The sequence below is a fragment of the Struthio camelus genome, chromosome 7 (assembly GCF_040807025.1).
Source record: "Struthio camelus isolate bStrCam1 chromosome 7, bStrCam1.hap1, whole genome shotgun sequence".
Classification (NCBI taxonomy): domain Eukaryota; kingdom Metazoa; phylum Chordata; class Aves; order Struthioniformes; family Struthionidae; genus Struthio; species Struthio camelus.
In genome coordinates this window covers 19,562,136-19,588,388 of record NC_090948.1, presented here as the reverse complement: position 1 = coordinate 19,588,388, position 26,253 = coordinate 19,562,136, and the positions used below count along the sequence as shown (strand labels likewise).

Below are 26,253 nucleotides of genomic sequence, written 5' to 3'. Positions count from 1 at the left end.
GAACACGAGGAAAAACTTCTTTCCTGTGAGGTGACTGAGCACTGGAAGAGGTTGCCCAGAGAGGTTGTGGAGTCTCCTTCTCTGGAGATACTCAAAACCCGCCTGAACATGATCCTGGGAAATATGCTCTAGAGGACCCTGCTTGAGCAGGAGGGTTGGACTACACCATCTCCAGAGGTCCCTTCCAACCTCAACCATTCTGTTATTCTGTGATATTTGCCATCAGTGTCTGTGTTTCAACAACAGAACACCCTCAAAGAACTATAGTATTTATATATCCTGTCAGGTTAGAGAGTCTTTTTTTGTAATTTCTAGAATACCTACCTAAACACAGTTAACTATTAGATGTTTTAAACTATGCCTATGGGTGCCAGATGCTGAAACCTCTCAAACGCCCCATCATTCATCACTACGTCCAGCAGAATCTGGACCTACTGCCAGATATCAGCTCCACTCTTCAATTCTCTACAGATATTCCTTTTTTTGTGTGAGGAGACATACTGAGAGAATTCAAGACTGAATTTATTGCTTAGGCTGGTGTTCAAGACTGATTTTACTACTTATCCTATTGCCAGTGCCAGTTCTTGATTTCTTTTTAGATCTGACCTGCAATAAGGTGTCTAAATAAACTTTCTGTTCCATGGTTACTTTGAACTTCATGTTAAGTGACCTAACCTGAAAACTGTACGTATCTATACTTTGACGAAAGAGTCCTTCAGTCGGAGATGCATGACAACTCTAATCTAATTAAAAGCAGTATAATCCCTCTCCATCTTTGAACAAGTATTTCATTAATATTTTCCTTAACTGTTACAATTAACTGGGCAAACAATCTCAAACGAGTGAAAAAGATTTCAGAACGCTGAGTGCCACACTCATAGGAAAAGGGAGAGTGGCAGAACTTAAAACAAAAACCTTCAAAAGCAGAATTCAAACTCTTCACACTGGTAAGTAGGATTTCTTCAAAAGATTAAATAAACTATAGAGGAATGCAAATTAATTGACAATTTTAAAAAGAGACTTAGAAAAGAAAAGGATAAATAATCTCTGTGCAGAAGAAAAATAGGAAATACAGCAAGAAATCAAAGGAACCAGGTAAAAGACAAATGGACCAATGCATCAGGATTTATTCTGAGATCTGAGAAATCAAAAAGCAATCACACAAAACATGCAAAAAAGGATGAGAATAAAAATGAGGTTTGAGGTTTTCAGCCAACCTACTGGCAGGCTCCAGTCAAGACTCATTCCCCGTCACCTTCAACAAGGCATTCTCACCAACACCCTTATGCCAGTCCATGAACTCCTGCAGAGAATCAACTGATCCAGTGGAAAATTAACCCAGGAAATCCTAGTTAATGTCTTCAGGTAGGATTATCTGATGTCACTCATAACATGATCGTACAAATTGACAGAGACAGCATAGGCGAAAGGCAGGCAGGAGAACGTAGAGGGAAAATAGAAGACGAGAGCAGGAACGTAAGATCACTCCCTTTGGCAGCATCCCATATTGAGACAGCTTTAACCAATCATCAAAATAGATCCTGAAAATTAATCTTTAGGACTGCAGGCACGTAAGTATAAAAATCTGAGAGGTTATGGTAACATGAGTTACACGTAACAAATAACATAAAAGGCAGCAAAGAAAAGACCATAAGGAAAGGTCCATTACTTAAAAAGTAGAAAGAGTGATTTATGACACGCAGAAGGCTGAAATACTGCCTTCCTTTCTTCCTTCCTTCAGATTTCACGTAAAACATCTACTTTAGATCAGACTTAACTGTTTTTTACACAATTCTAACAGAAGGCCAAAAGTTCAGTGGACATTTCAAGCAGCACCTGTTGGATGTAGTTCTAGTAAGCATTTTCATTACGAACTTTCATGTTGAAATACAGGAAACGTAATAGGCTTTGATGGTACCAAACTGGTAGATAATGGAAGCCAAATACCTAATTTTGCCTCAGAGCAGGAGGATTTCCTGATATCCCATCAAGGCTTACATGATCAGATATAGACAAATTTAGTAGCGTAAATTCTATTTACTCACTTCATTGAGTAAGTCCATTTTACTGATTTTTTTTGGAAAGCAAGCCGCTAACTTTCTTATCAGGACATAACAGACAACTAGTTCAAACGCAGAGAGATTTCTTCATTAATCCTCATTTAATCCTCAAAGATTAGGATATGCATTACACATGCCTCTTCTATTCTTTTCTTAATAAGAACAGTTGCAAAAAGTTGCTGTAAGCACTTCTTTTTTTTTTTTTTTTTTTAAAAACAGTATTGTAGATTGTCTTCCCTCTTACCTGACTCTCTAAATTCAGTAGGAAACTCTTTTTAGAAGCCTGAGGGCTACAGCCAAGCACTTAACAAGAAACAGTGATCATTACTAACTGAAACGTTCAACCATTCCGCACAATTCAGACGTTACCCTCCGCTTCACTGCGATCACTAACATATTAATCATCGTTTCAATACAGCTAAAAAATCATTTTGCTCCACAGAAGACTGGAAAACTCAATTATTCCACTACCAAAAAACAAATTCGTACCACTTCAATGCTGAGAACCAGCAGCAACCACTCAATTCTCCAGAGTTAAATCCTTCACAGAATTAATAACTATAATTACTAACTGAATCAATTATTTCTCTGCCCTTACCAGATCAAACTGGAGCTAGAACCGTTTAAAGCTAATATGCAGAATTACACATCTTAACCATGCTCTCTGTATTTCTGTGACCAAAATGCCTCCAATGCAATGGCTGCACAGGTTTCAGAGCACCCAACTATCTAAGCGGAGAGAATATAACCTCAAAAGAAAGGGTGTAAAACTCTTAGCTGTATTGCAAGCTGGCATTCTCACTGCATAAAGTTCTGCTGAAAAGATAATAGGGAAGACGCATCAGAAGCCAGGTAAATATTAAAAAAAATAAATTTTAATGAATTTCTTTTAGAAGAAATGAAGACTTTCAACACTTCCAAACAAACAAAGGAAATGCCATTTATAGTAAAGCATAACGAACAAATTAACCTTCTTGATCAACAGACAGAAGCATTTTGATAAAACACAAGTGTCTTCTAAAAGCAGGGGATTAAAAAAAGGCAGAAAGGCATCCTAAAAGACGGTACTGACTTTCTATGAACTTCAGCAGCATCAGCTGAGCAGGATCACTTTCCTGCAGCTTCACAGAAATACTTTCATTCAGTCAACTTAAAAGACTTATTCAGAAAAGCTTTAGTCAACTCCCCACCATTATCTATGGTCACTGGAACCACCAGGATTAGCGATCACTGTATTAAATATGTATATTTTTCCATTCTATATAGCCTGCTGAAAAATTTTCACCTTGAAGCCAAATGTGAGATCAAACAACTGAACAGCAGCCGAAACTTGTCTCAAACATGCAGGAAGACAGACAAGATGTAAGAGACATGGTTTCATTAGGCAGCAACTTATATTAACTTTTTCATCTGGCATCTACTAGCAATAAATTACACTATGCATATTGTGATTTTTTCCTTAATGATTTCCATGTGGTGGAGATCTGCCAGCAGTCCTCCACCCCTCCACAGCTGATCCCAAGACCAATTAGAGGGTTCTCACTGCCTTCCTCCTTTGCATGAGAATTAAGTCTAAGGAAACAGGGTTGTCCTTTTCAATGTGAAAACTGAGAAACCTGTCCTCCTTTTTAGCTTCTGTACAAACTCCCTTTTCCTAAATTCGTTCTAACTTTGGTTTAGCCCAATTGAACTGCAGAGAAGGAATACATTACCTAGACACCAAACAAAAAGACGAGGGCAAGTAACAGGTTTGTCTCCTTCTATCCCCAGCAGGTTTCCAGATAATTAGCTCAGTATTTAACATTATTAGCTTAGCCAGTAACACATCCTTCTCGCCATGAGATCACAACTGCCTCACTCACTCAGGTCCACCAAGGATCTTGCACAGATCTTGGGTGAACAGCAAATAACACATTCACAGCACTGACCACATGTTCTGTGAGTAACAACAACCAATCACCTGAATCCTTTGAAACTTTTGCAGCTTCAAACTGGGAAATAACTTAGCCATCATCCCATTTCAAGACTTCGTCCACTTTTGAAGATTCCGGGGCTCTCCTGGATTCTTCCCTGCACTGGCATCTAAGCTTTAGCAGCAAAACAGACAGGCAAATCAGTTTCTACAGCAGTAAGTTTGTATTTGGACAGTGCAAGAACAAGTACTAATTTTGAAGACCTACAAGCCTTGGCTCAGCAGCTTATAACTGAAAGTCATTTCAACCTCAAGGTAATGAACCATTTCCCAAATATCTTATCAACCCTATTTTCTCTCACCCTTCCCTTTCCTAAAAGGTGAGCAGAGAGGTTAGGATCACAAGACCAAAATCCCTGCCGCACACCCCCCCCCCAATCCCTCAGCAGGAATCTCCAGCCCTGGAAGTCTCCTTTCTTATCTAATCCTAGTTAACAATGAAGTGTCAGGTAAGTAGCCTTCCTGATTGAGCTAGTTTGGCATTTCTGCTCCATGTGAAACCACAGCCTTAAGGGACTTAAAGAGGCACACTGACATATATTTCAATAAATGACAACTGCTCCTTGCCATGAAGACTGTCACCTTATCTGAATTTTAAAATTACTCAGAACTAGGTCAACACAATGAGCGACAAGAACACCTCAGATTCCTCCTCTTGTTCCTTCTTCCTGACTCTCTTTTTCTGTACGAGCACCTAGGTCTCCTCTCCTTTCCCTCTTTCTCACTGTCCTGCCCGCATGCCATTAACTGTAATTCTTGCCATGGTGGTGAGAACAGAACAAATCTGTAATAAAAATACTTTTAGCTACTAAAATATGCTGATGGTATGTTAGAAGCACATACATCAGTATAATTTATCTTCTGTAAACGCAAATTAACGCTTTTATTCACATTATGCTAAGCCAGAGGACTGCTGTTAAAAATGTTACTCGAGTAATAAGTTATACATTGTTACTCAACTGTCCTAACTGTAATAGGAGTAAGACTATTAAAACTGGAACCTTGGTATATATTTCAAATAACGAGGAACAATCTAATCTGTACGTGAAAAGGAGTTCAAAGAGTCATTATCATGCCTAATAGAGCGCGCAGGTAGAAAAAAAAAAAGCTGTTTTTTTGCTTAGAGGGTAATTAATAGCCTGCTCAGGAAACATGTCATTTTCACAACACTATTTATTAAGCATCCTTGAAAATATAAGAAATAATCCTGTACTACTACTTCAGTTCTAACACTTCAAGATTTTATGCCCTGTGAGCCTGAAAACAACATTGCTCAAACAGCAAATAATATTTGTTCAGCAAATCAAGGCTACGTTCATTTTTTTGTCCACGACGGCTTTATCAGCTGCATCATTCTCTGGGAAAAAGCCCACCCTGACGTTTGACTCATTCAAGCCATGAAGTAATCTCTAGGATGTTGGCTTTTACTAGAATTAAACGTGCAAGGAGCAAACCACCATTGAACTGCAAATTATTTTTTAGCGCTGTTGCTATATATTTACAATGTTAACATAAGAGATCATGAGCAACATAATTTCCTGCTATTTCTGTTATTACCAGTTTTCAATTACCAACATCATCAGTGGTTTTTATATTTAAAAACTATTGTAGGCATCATTGTAATCCACACTGCAAATACTAATAATTCAATTTTATTCAATAAATACGTAAGATGTAAATGTACCCAAGGTCACAATTATAAGGTTTCTTTAAAATATACTGTCATGTCTAAGATAAATGGAACCAGACACACAGAAAACTATGTTTACAGCAATTTCCATTTTGCTTAAGTTCCACTTCAAAAAAAAAAAAAAAAGCCTATTTGAAAGAGACAAATGTCTGAAGGTTAATGGACCATGTCTCCATGTATCATTCTGATGCTTGTACTTAGGCCATTCTTTATATGGGGATCCAATGAACGTCTGTATACTTGCTGAGCAGCTCTCTCGCTTCTAGAGCTTTTGGTCTGCGAAGGACTTTGATGTGCTTAATAAAGTCAATTGGGCTTGAACATACGTATAAAGGTATGAGGTTGTTTTTTTCCCTCTTTGTGCTATGGATCCACAACTTTTACTCTATGGTCTTCAATTTTACTTTGAAAATTATACTGAGTAAGTGTAAATTATAAAATTACACTGTAACTAGGTCCCCAAAATTCTTTTCAAATTTGCAAAGAAAGGCAATTTCCTTCAGTTCCTGACATTACAGGAGTCTCCCATTATCATTACCTTTTCACGTCATACCTTTCATGTCACTAACCAATCTAACATTTCTGTTATGCTAGTAGGAAGAACTAAAAAAGTCTGAATCAAAAAGGTCCGACTTTCATCCTGTTGATGCTTTCAGAAATAATACAAGGGAACAAGAATAACGCTTTCCACTTTCTTGTCCTGAACACAACAAAGGAATTCCTGAAAAATGATAAGAAGCTCAGGCACTTGAAAAGGATGAAAAGAAAAGACTACCACATAAAATGAACTTCATATACAATCCACGTCAACATCTATTCACAGATTTTGAGGAATTACAAGATTTCTTAACTTTAGCCTACCATTGTTATTAAGCATTTTTGTGTGCTTATGAGATTCTTCTTCAGAATCTGTGGGTTTTATTCAGCTCCCAGTTAATATGTTATAACTGTGTATGTGGACTTTATCCTTTCTTTTGGAAGAAAAAGATAACCTTCAGCAAGTGTTCAACAAGTGTAATCCTCATAAAACAACTCACTCAGTTACTGTGGTCAAGCTAGTTGCTTCATGAATAAGAATAATTCAAAAACTCCAAAAATGAAAGTCTGCTGTCTTGGTAAGATGGGACTTTATCCCAGAATTTTTTTAGTTTACTTTAGTCTTCACAATCCAGTTAACTGGGGTAAGAACGTGTGGCAAAAGCTAATTCTAGACTTATCTAATGTAAACAAACTCCTTGTTCAAAGTTTGTTACATTTCTCAAAAATTTTTTCATTTCACCCGAATGGCTGAAACGTAATTTAAACACAGGGTGAAGCTGTTGATAAAAGTAAGGGATAAACCTTTCAGAGAATACTTAGTGCCCATGAGGAGTATGCAGTAGGTAGAAGTAAACCGAAAAAACAAAAGAACATAGAATAACCGAGTACTATATACCTAATTTACTCCCGGAAATAATGAATCCTGGCTTTCTGCAGATTTCTGTCTCAGAGTTGAGTAATTTGGATGTCTAAGGGGATGCCTACTCCAACTGAAACTTTTCTTACAGTTAGGGTATTGCTAAGGACTTTTTCCTATACGGATCCTTCGTAGGACCTTCTGAAAGGTCCTAGCAGGACAGAGGCATATACATATGCCTGATGTGTATCCCACCATTCAGCAAAGGACAAGGGAAAGCACCAGAAAGGAAACAGTTAGTGTCACAGCTAAACAAGCCAAAGAACCAACCACAAAAGTACTGTAAAAGATAATGAATTGGCCAATGAATGCTGAAATGCTCAAGGTTACTTCTGCTGTAACACTTAATGGATATGAAACTACTCTGTGTTCTGTAACATATTCGGGCATGATAACAACAGAATGACGTTGCAACTAGCATAAAAATCTGTGATGTTAACACAGAATCAGCACACATCTCTTTCAGAGGGAGTATCAGGGTCCTGAGTGCATCAACAGTTCTGAATTGCCATGGCAGCCTCACCTGGGACACCCACCCATGGGCACGGGAGCCATTTCATCTCAGGCTTGTAGCCCCTGCTCCTGAGCTGGGCCATGTCACAGGTAGATCTGTGCCTGGCCCTGTTCTCTGCTGCTCAGGACCTTTAGACTGGACTTCTCAGACTGACACTGCACCTGACTGGTCAGCTCACAGTGGTCCCATGATCACTGGGCTAGCGACAGACCCTCAGCTCCCATCTCATCCTCTCTCAGGGAGCAGCCCAAGTCTGCTGGCTCCCAACAGCGAGCACTTTGACTTCACAACGAGCAAGGGCTACGTTTTTATTACAAATGATAAGAGAAAGCTGAGGAAACGATACACTGAATAGAGACATTTATATATCACCAGCAACTGGAACAAAAAGAATGGTGATGAACAAATTATTTTGTAATACTGAATCAAGTACTATCAGGCCTTTATTTAGGTGGCAAACTGAAAGGAGAAGCAAAACCCTTGTAATCAGGCTTTTCTTGGGCAAGATGACAGTAAGGACTCTACCTAGCTGAAGAAAAAAAAAAAGGAAACCAGATGCTCTAGACTCACCTGCAGCTGCTATTCTAGACTCATAAGATCCTATTGTCTGTCCCACCAAAATGCAGTTTCATCAATACTTCCAGGCAAAAGGCAAACTTCCTATACAACCACCTTTACTAGTACTCACAAGGTACAACAGTTAGTCTGAAGTTCTCCATTTTCTTGACTAATCTCTCATATATTATTTAAACAAAGAACTCCACCTAATAATTTATAATATTCTAGTTCTTGACTGCTGAAAACATTATTCATTGCTTAAAAGAACTCTTTAAGAGTTTATTCACTATGTTACCTACATAGAAAAAAATTACATTTATTTGCATTGCATTTCATCATTTTATCTCCCACTCCCTTGGCACAATCAGGTGGTAGTCTTTCTGTCCTTGGATACGTGTCTAAATGAAGATTTCAGAGGTATTTCCTTGACTCGAATGACTGGTTTCATTAACTTAGGAATATTTTTAACGTAACATTTTGCAGTTTGTTTAGTAATTTACAAAATTTGAAAATTAAATCTGCATTACAGTTATTCAGAGGCAATCTTCCAAACAATAGCAGGTCTCTGTACCGACCCAGGCAGGAGGAAGACCACACAAATTTCAGATCTCAATTTTCAGCTACTGTACTACTTACAGTCCTCTCTACCTTTCCTCAATTAAAAAAGTTAAAAAAAAAAAAAAACCTTCCCTTAATAGGAAAAATTCCCCAAAACGTCTACAGACGGACTTAAAGAAACAGGCTCTAGCAAGATGGAATTGAGCCATGGAGAATGAATTCACAGATTTACTACCACTGTTCCTACTCACCCCTGTGAAATTAATTTTATGTAATCTGTAAAACAGGCTGCATGCAACCTACAAAATGAAAAAAAAAAAAAAAGACAGACATAAAAGGTAAAACAAAAGGTAACCCAGGATGGTACATAAAGGAGTTTCTTGAGAAAACGAGCAAAAAAATAAGTTGAACTAAAAAGACTAAATTAAATAAAAATCTGTGAAAAAATAAGAGGCAAAGATAAAAACTAAAATGTATACTCAAATAGTACTAGTCAACATGGTTAAAGAAACAGAGTATGTTAGAAATTCAGTGTAGAGGATAAGAGGGAAAATATCACTCTTCAATAACTAGAGCCTACTGAAGATTCTGAAACAATTCAAAACTTACTTCTAGAAGAAACTAAAGTAATTACAAAATACAAAACGTTAAAAATATTTGACAATAACCCTTCAGAAAATCAGAGTAAGAAAATAACATTGGTTTAACGGTTTCAAACTAAGAGATACGTCTGCATTACAGATGGCATTGCTTTCCCACATGTTATTTTCTGGTTGTTAAGAAGCCAACAAGGAAGAAGCAGATCATATGCGAGAACAGAGGTCAGTTTAAAAGAAAAGTATCTATGAAGAATCAATATATAAAAATCAGCATACATAAAGCAGACTAACCAGTCCTTTGAGATTTCAGATTACTTATTGTTCATCTGTCTTCTTAGGCTTCTACTGCCACATCTCAAAATAGCTACCTGCTCAACCAGATCTTTCTGTTGCCTCCTTTTCCAAATCAATTGGCATCCCTTAAGTTCTAGGATTTTTTTTTAACATGCTTTTAAGAAAATCAGTAACCCTGTTATTTTTATAACGAATTAATGTTGCAAATGGTTAAGTGCCTCCTCACACCTGCTCTTTTGCTACTGCTAATTTAGCAGGATTTATTTACGAATGCAATTGCTAACTACAATTAACATCTTTTTATTAATCATCTTGTTATTAATGATTTCTGAAATGATCTAAAATTACTTAAGGTATTTTTTTTATTACCTAATTACAAAAAAATAAAAATAAAATTAGTAGAATGAAATTTAGTTTAGAAAAAGTAAGCTCTCTCTTCAAAACCAAAATTTACTGTAGACCTCTCCAGGTATTTCACAAACTGAGAACAGTTCCTGAGAGTAACCTAAGGAGAGGCTGAATTAGAAACATACAGCACTCCCATCAAAGGTCTTCAGTGGGTTCTGTATAGTTTTCTGGTTTTATTAACAGTTCATTAATGCTGACTTTTTATTTAAGCAGTCTAGTGTCATTATATAAGAGGAAACAGCAATGGAAGTAATAATGCTAATAGTACTATATTGCTTCAAATTTTATTCAATATATGCATTTCATCACTTATTTTGCATGCAACTTCTCTATAAACATACACACATTACAGAAAAATTTGTCATAACTATGAAGTCAGTATTCAGTTCCACATGATTTATATAACTGTGCATTATAGTGGTACACAACTCGTTTGTACATAATTACTGCCTAGAATTATGAAAACATTCCAAAAAAAAATCCACAACCTTGCCTGTTTTTCATGATTCATTGGCCAGAAAAAATTACATAGGAACCTCAAAATACACCTAAGTACAGTTATGGTGAGAAGAATACACAAAAGGTATCATAATCATCCAAACTGCTTCTTGTGCATAGTCAAAATGGTAGATATTTATTCAGCCAAAGAAATAAGTTTGCACTTGTTTGTGGATGCAGAGCAAGTAGAAACAGCACAATCAGAAGAAAGTGTTGGATCAATTAACTGTTGGTCTGTTTATTACTGTATTTGTTAAGGCTGCGGCATCACTGTTAACAATAATAAAAGCCAAGGCAGAAATAAAGCAGCCTGAGTTTCAGACCTCTGAGTTTACAAGGCTGAAAATTAGGAATAGAAAATCAATTTGTCACCTGAGTCATGTTTTAAACTGTATTTTAAATTCTTCAGAAGAGGAATCAAACAAAACTGAGCAGCACAGAGCCTTTATTCTGATACTCAGCCTACTGCAGTGATACCAACAATACTTTTTATATCAGTTCACAGAATTAATAGACAGGAATCTTCATGTCACTGTTTTAGTTACTTTTCAGCATTAACATATATGGACAAAACAGGTTTAGGTTACCTATCAATCATGTTTAGCAATACATGCCAGTAGCTATTATTACTGTACTACTTTTAAACTCAGGCTTCTTTTATTGGATATCCTAATTTTACTACTACAAATTACAAAGATTAGACAATAATAAATTAAACATATTTTAAAATCGCATCAGCATATATTAAAAATGAGCCCCAATTTCACTGATAACTTCCTTCTTTACTATCTTTATTTAATATACTTTATTTTACTATAACCCCACATCATTTAATGGATTGTCAGATACCTGAATATTGAAAGCATTAAAAGCTCTGTATGGCAGAGGACCGGCTATTGAAAGTGTCTACATGCAAACCTACAACAGTAGGACACTAGACAGCAACAAGATCTGTGCTGTTTTAATTATATATTTATGTATACATCAAATATTAAAAATGAAGCCAGTGGGTGTTTATATCTAGTAGAAAGAGAACAACAGAGATGAGCAACATGCATAAAAACCACAACGTAAATGTAGAGATGGGAGTTCTTATTCATTCGGAAGACGCTAACTGGAGAGAAAAAAAGCACAGGTTTGTCTATACAGTAAGATCACTGTAGATGAGACCTCTTTTCCTGGGGGCTTTGGGCTACAAACATCAAGCAAGAGACAGACAAATCCTACCAAGAGCATGTCAGGGACTCAGTACTTGCAAAAATCCACACCGGGAAAGATCCGAGCTCCCTTTTTGCCTTCAATGGAGGAAGAGCCTCAGCCTTCTTGCTTTTCTGGCAAGTAGAGGGAACATGGCCAACTTCCTTTGCATTCATCAGCCAAGAGCTGAGACAGTCTCTGTTTCAATCCAGACTTCAAAACCTTTATTGGGATGAATAGTTGCTAACAGAATAGCGCCTTACTGTAAGCAAGATGGGTATTGTGGGAAACTAGTAGTCAGAGGCTGTTTTGCGAAGTATCCATTGCTTTCACTGAGTCAAACGCACCTGAAGTGCTTGAGTGTGTTTTGGCAAGTATAAATTCAAGCAAGAATAGCAAGAGAAGGGGTTTGTTTTTTTTCCTTTAACTCTCTTGGGGGCTTTTTTCCCCCCTCTTTTCAGTAGGGTGGGTCAGATTTCGAAGGAACAGAGAAAAGCTGATAAAGGACTGAAAATGCCATCATACAGCAAAATAAAAATAATCTGAGTGCACCATGTCAAGTCAGAGGAAGGCACACAGAGTTTAAAGCAGAGAATGAATCATGCACAGATTAGATATTTTATTGGCCATCGTAGCTCAAATGCTGTTATGCCAAACAATTTTGCCTTGCTTTAAATCTGTGCACGCCCTCCTCAAACATATTTACAGCTCTCCCATCAACTCACGAGTCAACCCCAAGCAGCTTTCTATAAAGCACTTATTTGAGACAAAGTTCAGGCGTACAGAGAAGCTGTTAGCCAGTATAAAACTGTACTGCACCTTTATTATTGTGACATATTACCTTTTGCTCTCAGAAGTGTCAGCCTCAAGAACGCTGTTTACGTACCTATCCAAATTAGGACAACTGCCTGTTAAGGGTAAATATTTTCATTATCAACTCGCACAACAGAATAAAGAATATACGGAATGAAATGAGTGGATTACATGAATATGGAGGTAAGCTTTTGGCAACTTTTAATTTTTAAGAGAACACACTGGGCAACCATCTGTCAGAACACACAAACTTGCCTCTTCTGGAGGGGTGGACCCGCACACCTCCTGACAACCCTTTACTGTCCAGATATCTGTATGATTCCTATGCCTATCAGGTAACAAAACTCCAAACAGATGTTATGATCTGGATCTTGAAAAAGAATTCAAACAGGCATTGTAGTCTAATACTATATGGCCATTTGAAAGATGTTACTGCATATTTTAACGCTGACCTGTTTTATAGCCTGCTGTCTAGAGAACCGCTTATTTCTACAAACCACTACTGAACCTGGCTTGCAAATCTAGAATCACAGTTCAAATAGTATGGAAAAATGATTTCTAAACAGGCTTCATAGTATTGTTAATTCTTACAGTCTCAGAAAATAAGTTTTTTCTAGAAGCCCCTAGTCCTAGTGTTACATAATTACTCAGCATGTCAGCTTTAATTAAAAACAGCAGGTTTAGTTATAAAAACAACAGGAAAAGGGGAACAATAATGAGTCAAGAATCTTTTTTTAAGACAAAAAACGAAGGCTCCACACTTAATATTTTTAAGCCAAACTAATGATAAAGAGGGAGGCAGGAGGAGGATTTGGAAAATGATGTATGGAACAGTTGGTACTGACAACGCAGTTTTCATAATGGAGTCGGCTTGCTGGCATGCCCCTGCAATGGAACTTGATTGGGTTGAGTAAGAACATAATTGGGCAAATAAATTTAAATTGTATATGTTATCCATTTATTAATATCACAAATTGCCTATTCTTCTTCTAATTTTACATAGGAAATCCAAAATGTTAGCATTTCCTCATCTTGGAAAAACAGGAAAGACCATTTGCATCCCAAACTGTTGCTGAAGTATTAGCCTATATTCTATTTTGTTATACAAAAGAAACTATAGAAATGTAATGAAAAGGAGAAAAACTCAGACTTCTTATTTTCTCCCATCTTCCCAGGTCACTATTATCTCCTCTTACGAAGAAATAAGAGGGGATAATCCATCAAGGAATTCTACGATTTTCTGCACAATGGTAATCACAACAAGAAGAAGAGTATTTTTCCAAAAAACGTTCATAATTGATTTTGAGTGATACATAGAAATTCAGTTAAAAATAAAAAATTTGCTAACTCAGAATTTGTTGGAACAAGAAACACTTCAGCAGATCACAAAAATAATGCACTTAATTTGAAGATTCATAATCCCCTTACCCATAACCCTAAACTAATGTTTAAGAAGAATATTATTCTGTTTCCATAATAAATTCGAAATGTTTCAATAACTATATATAAGCAACACTACATTTTCATCTAAACAACTAGATTGGTAGTCGACGACATCTACTTAACACAAACAAAAATTAACATAATTAACACTATAGTGTTGCTACATAGCAAAACTGGCCACTAAACCTTGATTTTAAATGATTATAACATTTTGACTTCAGCTTACTATGCATATTCTTAACTTTCATTTGATTTAAGTTTCATGAGAACAGAAACAACTGAATAATACACTCTGGGATTCATCCATATTCCCAAATGAGTTTAAACTCTAGATCTTCATCTACAAAGAATTTCTGGGTAAGTACGTACTAAGAAAGAAGTTTGGCTTAGGTTATAAAGTCCACTCTTCTGCATCTTAAAAATCAACTAACATACCTGTTTCAGACTGCAAGTTAGTTCAATCCTGTAGTGGAATTCTATAATACAGTCTCTGAAATATGTTTTAACAGGGGATCAAAAGATGGGTGGATAGCAAAAACTATGTTTTTACGCACATCATATTTCTGCCAACATGGAATAAGCAATGTAATAAAAACAACAGCATCCAACGTTACATGGATTTGGGCTAAGCTAATGTAATTTTCTGTAGAGATAAGGAGAATCCATCCAAAAATACTCTGACAGATACAGTACAGACCCAGATGCTTACTGTTGCTTGAAAGAGAAGAAATATACAAGGTTAACGTAATGAGTTTTCCAAAATTAGGAAGTCTCTCAACTTTTGCAGTATGAGTTAACACTGTACAAGCAACTGACATTTTTTAATTGAATAATTGACTGGTAGCATCTTTATCTTAACTGTTCCATAATATTATCTGTAACAGAGGCATATGACATAACCTATACATCCAAAACGTAGGAAGGATTGCAGGTTTCTATGACACAGTATACTCAACAGAAGAGCCCCTATTTTCAGAGTTAAACTATAAAAAGAATCATTTTAGATACGAGTCAGAAGTACTCAGACAGGGAAGTTTTAACACTTAGGAAAGAAAAAGCTGCTCCCTTTTCCCTTCTCAGTAAGTTACGGTAATTCTGCTTTGTGAGAAACCCTGTGGATTTCATTCAACACTGGGGCACAACTGAGCAGTTCTGCTAGATACCGGCTCACTGAGAGGTCCTGTGGAGAGAAAGGTAACAGTGCTACTAACTGATATGCTTATTGGAGGAGTAGACTTTGATGCGTGTAAATACATAGTCAGCCTTTTATTAGATTTGACCCTTTTAACTGACAGGCAGCTTCAGCAGGTGCCCAATCACTTTAAATACATGAGTACTCTAACTGGGACAAATATCTCTGACAGGGATACTGAAAAAATCCTGAAAATGGAGATGGAATTCCCAGCTTCCAGCCACAGGAAGTTGCACTACATGGAAATGAAAGCATACCACCATTGAATTTTCTCTTGTGGACAGCAATCTGTAATAATACAGTATTAGGTAAGGATTGGCAATATACTAATTTGTATTTATATACTAGTTTATATATACTGTTTATATTGTGGTTCTGTCAAACCAAAAGTATCGATGATGCACAAGCATGAAATGGTATCACTCTCCCCTAGTATCAACCACTCCCTCTTAGAATCTGACTGTGGGAAACAAGGAACAAAATTTGACGTGACAGAGAAGGCGAGACTGGGAAATATCCAGAACAAGAGCAAAATTCGATGCTGGATCAATTATTGGTGGGCAGGGAGTAATAAGCAGTTATTACCAGAATTACCCTCTGATAACTGCATCTTCTGAGGAAAACAGATCTTTTTGGAAATAAACAAACAAACAAAACAAAAAACAAAGAAAGCACAAAGTTTTGAAACTGAAACACTTAAGTCTACCAATTACATATTCTGAGGATGCATCAAGACTACTCAAAGGAGCAGTATATTTAATTTGGATTATATTACTTTTTGTAATTGTTATACAGTGCCAGAGGCCAAAACGGTGATAAGTGCTTTCTAAATTCACTCCACAAAAATAAAATAAAGAAAAAAGCCCTATAATCGGACTTATATATGTAAATTATGGAGGCTAATGAAATTGAGCCATCCCATCTTTAAATGGGATAGTCATGCAGGCTTTGGTTTATGGGCATATATGAAGTCATCCACCTTTAAAATACACCATGTTTTTCTGCATTTCATTTACGTGTGTACAACACCTAAGTGGGACTTCTTGTTTATAGTTGGCTGAATAAAGGACAGAATAAGAACAGATGCATACTCAAATCAGTTATAACGTCAACATTTTGAGTGGTTATTAAGAATAAAATATTTGTAGCATAAGCAGCTGCCTGACTGCAGCTGATTTCATAGTTCCTATTTTTGCTTTCTCTTCTACAAGCTTACCATTAAGAGAAGCGTAAACAGAAGGGGAAAATGGTGCTATCACAGCAGAGCAAAAGGTAACTATGCAAGATTCTCTCCTTTTTGTATGCCCACTTTGTCCTTTGGGGAAAAAATAAAAAACAACAGACTACTCGCAAAAATAACAGCTACACTGAAAGACTTCAAGGATTCTAAAGAAGTCACAGTAAGAAATATATTTCATCTAAAAAAATGCAGGAGTACCATGACAAAAAACACTTCAAGAAGCATTCTCTGCCTAGTACTCTCTGACACCTTTGCCATTCAAGTTGTTACAGAAGAGCAGCCCACAGTATACCTAAGTAGTAAGTAACAATTACAGGACCAAATACGGGGGTGCAGGTTTGTCAGCTTCTCGTGCAGTCAGAAATCTACAGAATCGCTGCCTTGGATATTCCTCTACTGTTACTACTTCCCATAAGCCTGTTGAACCAAAATGGGTGTACAGAGAGTGAGCAGCGAATAATACACTGACTTGAAGCTTTCACAAGAAATACCTGTAATTAGAGCTTTTTCCCATAGTTTTCAGTAGAATTGATGCAGAACAAACATCTAATATATTTGAAAGGCTTTAGAACTTTATATTGTGAACTTTAGCTGATAAAAGTGTAAATACTAAATCAGAAATCTCTGCCCATTAATGCAATTATCAGATTATAAAAGCATTTCGATATACTTGTCTGAACTGAACAGTAACTAACTAGTTGAAAATACATCTTTGAAAAATGGCACAGTATGAAAATTATCTAAAATTAGATGAGAAACAGAATACCCCCTGCAGAAGGCAATTCAGCCTGGACAGTAAAACATTAAGTTTTCTTTTTCCTTTCCAATTTGGTAAATAGCTGCAATCCAAAACAATCATTAATAACACTGAAGAAATTAAAAGGAAAGCATTCACATCAAGGGAGTTCCTCAGGAGGAAATCTACAGGTTGCCCTTTAATGGGAACGGTTGGTAATGGAGAAAGCAGTAGCTACTCTGCTACATGACCCCTTTATATCTTGCTAAATTCCAAAGGGAAACCCAGTTGGGTAGTAGTACTGCAGAAAGATATTTGCACTGCTACAGAAAGAAATTAACCTAATCCAAGCAACAGAGTTTTGTATTTGGCATAAAGGAATGCATTATTAAAATGTCCAAAAAAAAAAAGTAGTGTAACAAAAACCTCAAATACCAGAGATCACTGCAGCAGCATTCTTGCTGTATGCTGTAGCACAGATGGAGAAAAACACTGTGGGAGGAGAGGTCCCACATCAGAGCATTGTCTGAAACAACAGACAGCAAGGTCCTACTACACAAGGCAAGGTCAATGTAACTGGAGAGTAATCTGTCTAACAAAACATACTATTATTAGATGCAAGTTATGCAGCACTTTTGCATATTAATAGAGTAAAACCATTACCATCAAAATAAATGTTTTTGAAAGGTAGCTTTGACTTTGCACTCAATGTTTCCACCTTTTCTGTCTCACTTAAAACATCTGAATATAAGTAAAGTCAAAACTGAAATATTCAGGTATTTTCAATATTTAGTTACTTATGAAATGGTATAGCAATTGAAAAATATAATGATTCATTTACTTTTTTAAATGAATAGCTCCATTGAAAGTGTCTTATCAAATTATGAAGCATTACTTTTTTGGATTTTGGTAGCAATGTAGAATAAAAAATACTCAGCGTTGACAGCCTATTTCATCTACTGAGATATGCCTCAGACTACTGTGAGGCAAATTGTACAGTAAATACACTGGCCCACAGAATACTTGTCCTTGCCTAAGATGCAAGCTTGCATTGTCTCCACAGTCAAAAGTTATACTGAGCTACCCAAGAGCTTCAGACGTAAACAGCACAGAAGGCAATTCTCTGTGGCACGTCACATATTCCACACGTCTGGGGTCCTTGCTACTTTAAATCCTTCACTGAAAGAGGTGATATCACCTGAGATACCTTCACCAACAGCTTATTGAAAGAGAAGAGGCAGTGCAGAAGCTCTGTTTTGGTCAACACAGCTTAATGTTAAACTCATCCCCTCTAGCTCTGATAGCTTACCAATTTTCAGAAACAAATGCCAAGCATATCAGTGTTCCGGCATTTGTTTTAGCATGTTGGATTACTGTAGATGGCTTGGTTTAAAATGTAATATTAATAATGCCTTGCACAGAAATATCAATGTGATAGAGTATATAACACCAGGGCCAGCTTTTCATACCACAGTGATGTATTTAACAGTTAACTCCATTGTTTCAAGTAAGTTCAAAATTCTGTATCACAAGAGCAAAATAACAAGTTTAAAGAGACTCTCAGGTAGAAAATTCAGGGGAAAACAGCACTGTCACAGCCTCATCTTCAACTCTTCAAGGCAATTTTTATTACAGTAAATGCAAATTTTGTTCAGAAATCAAAAGAGCAAAGTATGACCAATATCTGGCAGAACCATGATTATGGAAACCCCACCCACCAGCAGATATAGGCCTAGGTTTGCCAAGACAAACAAAGCAGTATGCAGAGTAAGCTGTCCTGCTCTCATATACTGTGTACTCAGTCATGTAGGCCCTCAAGTACACACATGGAACAACTCCTTTTAAATGAGACTAAGAAAGTTCGAGAACAGACAGAATTAACATAAGGAAAACCATGGGTTTCATTTTAGCATGCTAATAACTTTCTAAAATAAAGCCATGATGAAAAGCCTTATTTGAAAATTAATCAGACTGCACATTAAAGATACGGGCACAATTTGATAGCCTTTACTCAAATGACACTATCAATGACTGCATTGTGAACAGATGTGAGAATAAGCCACTCCATGTTGCCGTTACACGACTCATTCCAATGCTTCACTTATTGGTATTTTCAAAAAATACAGTACAACAAGTAAGATATTAATTACTGTTAATTAAACTATCATTATCATTTATAAAGTTCAGGACTTACAGTCATGAACTAGTATCCATTTTGTGGTAGGCTATGTACAAACAGAAAGCAAAATGACAGTCCCTGTTCCACAGGGCTATACTATTTAAAAAAAAAAAACTAAAATAAAGAAACACTTTTGTAAACATGCAGATAAATTACGCTGATCACCAAAATATTTTAATATTTAATAGAAAATCCCTATGCAAAGCATGAACTTTTAATAAACTAATAGATTAATTACTTTTAACCTCCTTTATAATACAGGCTTTCCTTTAACTGATTCTTGTTTCAAATCCAAGAACTATTCCTAAATTACAACAGCTCTTCTCTAAAAAAGAAGGCTCCTATCTTGAGCTAAAAATTTCCAGCCATCAGAAATCTACCGCAATCCTTCATAAACAGTTACAACTGCCACTTTGCAATGTGCTTTGCTTTTATTCTGGATTTCTGTGCAGCTTCTAGTCACTGGATCTTATTATTTATATTCTTGTATCAATGGACTGTTTGATTTAAGAGGAAATACGCTTTTCTACAGGTAATCACAAAGAGCATTCACATTGTTCCAACAACCTTTTTTGAGATAAACTAAATAAGGGAATTTTCCTTATTTTACAAGTTTCTCAAACCTCAAATTATCAACTTTTTAAATGAACTTGTTCCATGATTTCCAATAGATAAAACTTTCATTTTTGATTCTGTAGTGGGGTTTTCATGTTTCCTGAACCTGAAGTTTGACTTTGATGTTTTTCTTACTCTGTTGTTGGAACTCTGGCTCAAACGATACACTTTTACTGGTTTGAAGTACATTACAGTAAGTCAATGGAAGTTGAGAAGATGCTGCACTCTGGCACAAAGATTCTTAAGAACAAACATCTCTCAAAATATGTGAAAATATGAATGAAATCATTACAATATACTGGATTAATACCTCAAAATGGCAGAATATTAATAAATTCTATTTGGACGACTAAGGGAAAAAAAGTAGATTTTTAGTAATCCTTTATGACTTGGGCATTTCTCTCTGTAGCTTTTTCTGGTGGTACAGAATATGAAGTATTTCCTAAAACACGAAGTGTTTGCTTCTGTTTTGCTCCCCGGTTTGTTTAGGTGTTTTTCATTTTGTTTTTGTAACAACCACATACATAGCTTGTTTGATATTGACTTTTCACAGCATGATATACCAAAGATCAAAGATGATTATCAGTAGTAGTTGGTAATACCTGACTTCTTAAACTACATCATGGTCATTGCTTTGCAGTAGCTCCTACAGACCTTTTTTTTTTTTTTTTTTTAATAATTAGCAGGTTCTCTAATCCCCCTTCAAATACACAAATATATAAAACAGGCAAGATTAAAATTTAGCAAGCTTTTGTCCTAAAAGCCCAATTCTACTCCTCACTCAAGTACCTTACTACGAAACACTATATCTTTCACGGTTCCTTTAAGCATAGCCAATCCTTTATCCATTTCTGTACCATTCTAGTTAGCTCTTATACTTCCTTTATCAGAAGCCTGGCTTGCAGCTACCTCTATAGGCTCTTCTCCATATCATCTATGCTAGTGGCATCCCAAGAGCGTGCAGCAGAACTGATAAGCACCGCATCTTAACCACTTTGGTCCTGATCCTACAAACACTTCAGTGAAACTACTTTTGAAAGTGTTTGCAGATTTAAGCCTTTGCAACACAACTGCACTTTACCAAGCACGTCAAAGAGCAGTCTGGAGCTAGCAAAGAATGTATTTGCCCTTCATGGCCTGGACGCCGGGGCCCGCAGCGCCTGCGAGGGATGTTTGCAGCCTTCAATAAGAGGGGCTAATTGTGAGCCACAGCGCAAAAAGGATGGGGGCCGGGGGGAAGGAGGAGAAACAATTTGACGTCAGTAAACTACATTTACAGGTTCTTTCCAATGCCAGATTTCACGTGAGCTACACCACTCTTGCCAGAATAAAATTAGCCATTTTAACGTAAAAAAGTAAAAGCTGCTTGCAAAATCACAACGGATAAGAAAGCTAGAACTAATGCGGTAAGCGAAGGAGCAAATCGTGCTGATTTACAGCACGTAGGAAGCGTGCCACCCACCCCAAATTGCTTTCTGGGTCTTCGCGGCCCCTCCTGGAAGCAGAGGGGGGAGCGCGCACACGGGAGCGTGAAGGCGGCGTGTCAGCGGGGCCACGGCAGGCGCGGCGGGGCAGCCCGGGGCGGCCCCCGGCGGCGGGGCGGGGGAGCGCGGCCCCGAAGGAGCCGCCGGGCGAGCGCGAGCCCCGCGCCGGCGGCGGGCAGGGAGCCCGAGAAGGCGCCTGGCGGCGCGGGCGAGCGGCAGGACGCACCTTTCAGCCTCTCGCCGGCATCTTCTTTCTCCTCCCGCGGCCGGGTGGCCGGCGGCGACCCCAGCAGCTGCGGCGGGCCCCGGCCCTGGCCCCGGCGGCGGCGGAGCGGGCTGCGGGACGGAGCCGCCCCCGCCGTGCGCGCGCGCTGCCAGCGCCCAACGGCCGGCGCTGCCTGGCGGCGCTGCGCGAGGCGCCTACCTCGGCGGGCCGGGCCGGGCCGGGCCGGGGGCCCGCGGGCGGGAGGTGCCGCGAGGGCAGCGCCGGCGGCTGACTCAACCGCGGGGCGAGGGCGGCCGGGCTCCCCGGGGCAGGCGGCGACGCCTGCCCCCGCCGCAGGCTCCTCCTCGGGAGGAGGCGGCTGCGCGGCACCTCTGGCCAGCGCGGGGCGGGGGGCGGCGGGGCCTCCACGGCCCGGCCCGGCGCTGCGCCGCGCCCCCCGCGGGGGAGGGGGGGGGGCTGCTCTCCGCCCCGGGGCGGTGCGCTGCCGGCGGCGCGGCGCGGCAGCCCCTGCCCGCCAGGTTAGGCGGGACGGGGTGCACCTATGCGCCAGAAACATCATTGGCGGACCCAAATGTGCAGGACGTGGGTGAACCTTTTCCCTGGCAGTCCCTCCTGCCTCCTTCCGTCGAGCTAGCCCTCTGCTGTTACGTGCACCGTTATAAAGTTTGTGTTAGATAAGCTACACACTCAGTTCATGAAATGCTCACGCCTAGCGCGCTTGCCCCACAGCCCGGGGGACGCAGCGCCTAGCAGAGCTCCTTGCAGCAGCGCTGGACGTGTTTGCTCTTCAGCCAGAGGCGTGTTCTGCAGCTGTGCGCCTCCAGCCTTCCCCCTCTCTTAGAGCAGCGCTTGAACGTCTTAAAAGTTTGGCGGGTAAGCTCTGCAGCATCGATAACCCTGGGGACGCCACAAAGTCAGTGGCTTTTTTTCTCCCCTCGCGTGCTTGCCCGTAAAGTAGCACCAGAGCGCGGAAACAGAAGGATTTAAGTAAAAAGCAAGCCCCTAAATCCCCCCCCCCCGCCGCCGCAGCAGACAACGCGCAGGTCCCGGGTTCTCCGCGTTCCCCTGCAGAAGCGCTCTCCTACCTCTGGCGAAGGGACGGGGCTGCTCAGGCGGTCCTGCCCGGGGCCCCGAGACCGCCGGGGGACGGCGCGGGCTCCGACACCCCGCGCAGCGGGAGCCGCTCCAGGGCCATCGGGCGGTGAATGAAGGCCGGCGGGGGCGGGCCGGGAGGGGGCCGGGCCGGGGCCGGGGCCGCGCCGCGGCTGCCTCAGCGCATCGGAATGCGGGCGCGCGCCCCGCGGCCCCCCGCGCGCCCGCTCCGCCCCGCCCCCCCCCCCCGCGCGCGCTGGGGTAACGGCCGCCGGGCGGGGGGCGCCCGGCCGTTAGGCGCGAGGTGTCTTTTTTTTTTTTTTAAACTCGCCCTCCTCTCCGTGCAAGGAGCAGCGCGGGCCGTCGCAGTGGAAACAACGGTTCATTGAGGAGTGCGCTGAGCGGCGCAGCGCACAACCTCTGCTCTGTGCTCCGCTGCCAGCCATTATCCAGGGGAAGAAAGGGCTGGCCGGAGTCTGTGGAAGGGGGGAGATACCGCGCCGCTTCCATCTACACGATGGAAAAACACAGTGCCGGGGGAGGCGGCGGTGCCTCGTTGCGTGCGAGCTTTTCCGTGCGGGGTGAAACAGGGAGGAAGGCAGCCTCATAAAATAATGTGCTGTGAACTCGCATTTTAAAGGAAGCATTCTCATTTTTTAAAGAGGTGAAAGTTGGCCACAGATAACACACAATTTTATTTTGGACAGCTTTATATGAATGACACCAGTTCTCATGGCTAAGGTATGTGGAGACTGTGTCCCAGTACAGGGTTGTAAAACTTACTTCATTCCCTTCCAATATAAGGAACTCATCATACTGTTTTCTAAGGGGAGAACAAAGAAAGCTTGTAACTCAGGTTTACTACTATATATTACATACTCCATTCACTTTAGAAATCATTCTGTAGCTCATTGTAGTAATGGTCCCGTGAGGATAACACAAATACAATCGTGTGTATTTATACCATATAGATAGTAATCACAGTGGAGAAGGTCAGCGATTCAACAGGTACGGAAGTCAATGAAATTATTCACTAAAAGCCTACAGAAGTTAATTAAAATTAACTGAAAATAGTAGTCGTTCTATGCTGAAGTAAAGAGTATATCGGATGAGATATGGATCCTAAAGAAAATGCAATATTCACCTTGCCTGCAGCGTGGCCCAGATTTCACTCACTGCATGTAGTACTGTCAAAAACAATGCCATAACACTATTTTTTTTGGAACAGATAAAACTGGAATAGTAAATCTTTGCTTTCTCTTTCCAATTCATGTTCTGTTTTCAATATGCATGACTATAATCTGAATATTTTTCAGTACTTCCATATATTTTTTCAGTATGCTGAACACTGAGCCAAAATACATTAAATTAATAATACATTAGTGTACATTACATTTTTTAAAGTGTCAGAGGCAGAGCAACTACTTGGTAACAAATCCTGCACATATGTTCAGCACTACAATAGCAGCAATATGTTATCCTCCAAACACACATGCAACAGGAACCTTTCCATAGAAGCTTTTCCCAGCTTCTCTCTGCTTTTTCATTTGTTTAAAAAAGTGCAGGAAAATTATTACCACACTATGCCAGTAGAAAAAATATATATAAATTTTCCTTCACACCCTGTTAGCACTTGATTTTTTTTTTTCAGCTTGCAAGAGTACAACAATAAAAAGTACACTACACTGAAAAGAAAGTGATACACGTTATGGAATGGAAAATTTGGAGAAGTCAGTATATCCTTGATTCAAAAAAAAAAAAAAAATTAAGTGTCTGACTAACTTCAAGTGCACAAGACATCAATGGGACAACTTAACATACCAGAGATCAATAACATGCTCAAGCCATTTGTTATATCAAGGATCTCTTCCTGAGATTCAGCTCCTCACCTGTAAATTGAAGACTTCAATGCCTGAGGGACACCCTGGAAGATTATTTAGTAAAATTTTAAAATACTATGATAATGGGAGCTATCAATATACCTTCAGCTGGAAAACGTCTAACAGAGTGAAAATTACAAGTCAAATACAATGGTGACAAGTAATTCCTACAAAATAAGTAATGGTCACTTCCTCTGGGATGATATTCGTGTTTCTGCATACTGTTGGAAAGAAGAAACCTCCAGGATTCTAAAGCACTGGAGGGCTGCTGTTTTCTGACTTAGCTGCCCTCTTCCTAAATGTTTGTGATTGGTAGTCCAGAAACTGCATCCCTGAAAAGCAATGCAGCTTAAGAAAAAAATTAAATGTGAAGGAATAACATGCCCAGGTATATCTGAAAAATAAGTTCCTGCCTAATTTTTTAATGTGATTTCTGTATTTAAAAACAAATCAGAAGGTATGTGGGGGTCATGATCAAGACAAATTTGCAGTTCCAATATACATTTTTGGTTCACGTAAGCCATAGTCTTTCACTTCCAACATAAGTATACAATCCTCTGAGATGCTAGAAGCAGATGTACTTGGGAAGAACCTCTCTCCCAAACGTAACAGTCCTTTCCTTGGTGACCTATTGGAAAGCTGCTGATTGCAATAATTACTCAGGTAATCTGCTTGCCTCCCTTACTGTGGTAGGCATACATTTTGGATTTCTTCTTTTCCTCTCTTCCTGGTTGTACACACTACAGAACTCCCTTGAACAACAGTCAATGACCTTCTTCCCAAGCCAGTTTGTCCATGAGGTAGGAGTCATCTCAGGCACTCGTAGCATCCCAGACGCCGCTTATCTCCCTGGGGGATTCCCATGCCTGAGTTTTGCAAGGGTAAATTTTGAGCTGCTTCACCTCAGCACCGTACAGACCAAAAAAGTTTTCTGCTAGAACGGACTTGTAGATCATAGTCTCTTTTTAATGTGTCTCTGTCAAGTAGAAGGTGCTTTGAGAATGCCTCAGTTGCCTTTTTTGTCACATCAGTGCCCACCATCCCTTCATATGAGAACTAGCTATGTTAGTCAGCACACTGTAGCCTACTCCAGACTTGACAATGTGTTGAAAGGACAACACATCCAAATAAATTTCACTGTGTTGCTAGAGGCAGTAGCAACACAAAGCAAACATATAAGCCTAAGTTGGAGGTTCAGCTACCTTGAAGTTTTACTAATGTAGGATTTTAAATAGGTAGAGAAAAATACAGGACTTTGGGAAAATACTGGTATGTCTTTTGGCTCTTACCAGCGACAATCTTCTAGCTACCACGTATTTTGGAGTTCGGGTTACAAAATTTATTTAGAGATGATCTTCAAAGTGATGCATAAATATTAAATCCCACATATCCCTGCAAGATGGTAAGTATTATTCATATTATACAGATGGGTAAACTAAAGCAATGCGAGTTCACTTACGCAATTTTCCCAACATCACGGAGAAAAAGTAAGTGTGGGAGTGCTGGGATCAGAACTGTAGAATACCTGACTTTTTCTTATGCTCGGTCC

At 39.3% G+C, this 26,253-nt stretch overlaps 1 protein-coding gene across 1 annotated transcript in view; it reads right to left on the bottom strand.

The window, feature by feature from the left end:
• The window catches only part of PLCE1 (phospholipase C epsilon 1), a 167,797-nt gene extending 145,983 nt beyond the window's left edge, over window positions 1–21,814 (bottom strand). Inside the window, exon 1 of the mRNA XM_068950063.1 lies at window positions 21,733–21,814. The gene's annotated coding sequence lies outside the window, so the exon portion shown is untranslated. The remainder of the gene's footprint in view (window positions 1–21,732) is intronic.
• Window positions 21,815–26,253: the final 4,439 nt, after the last annotated feature.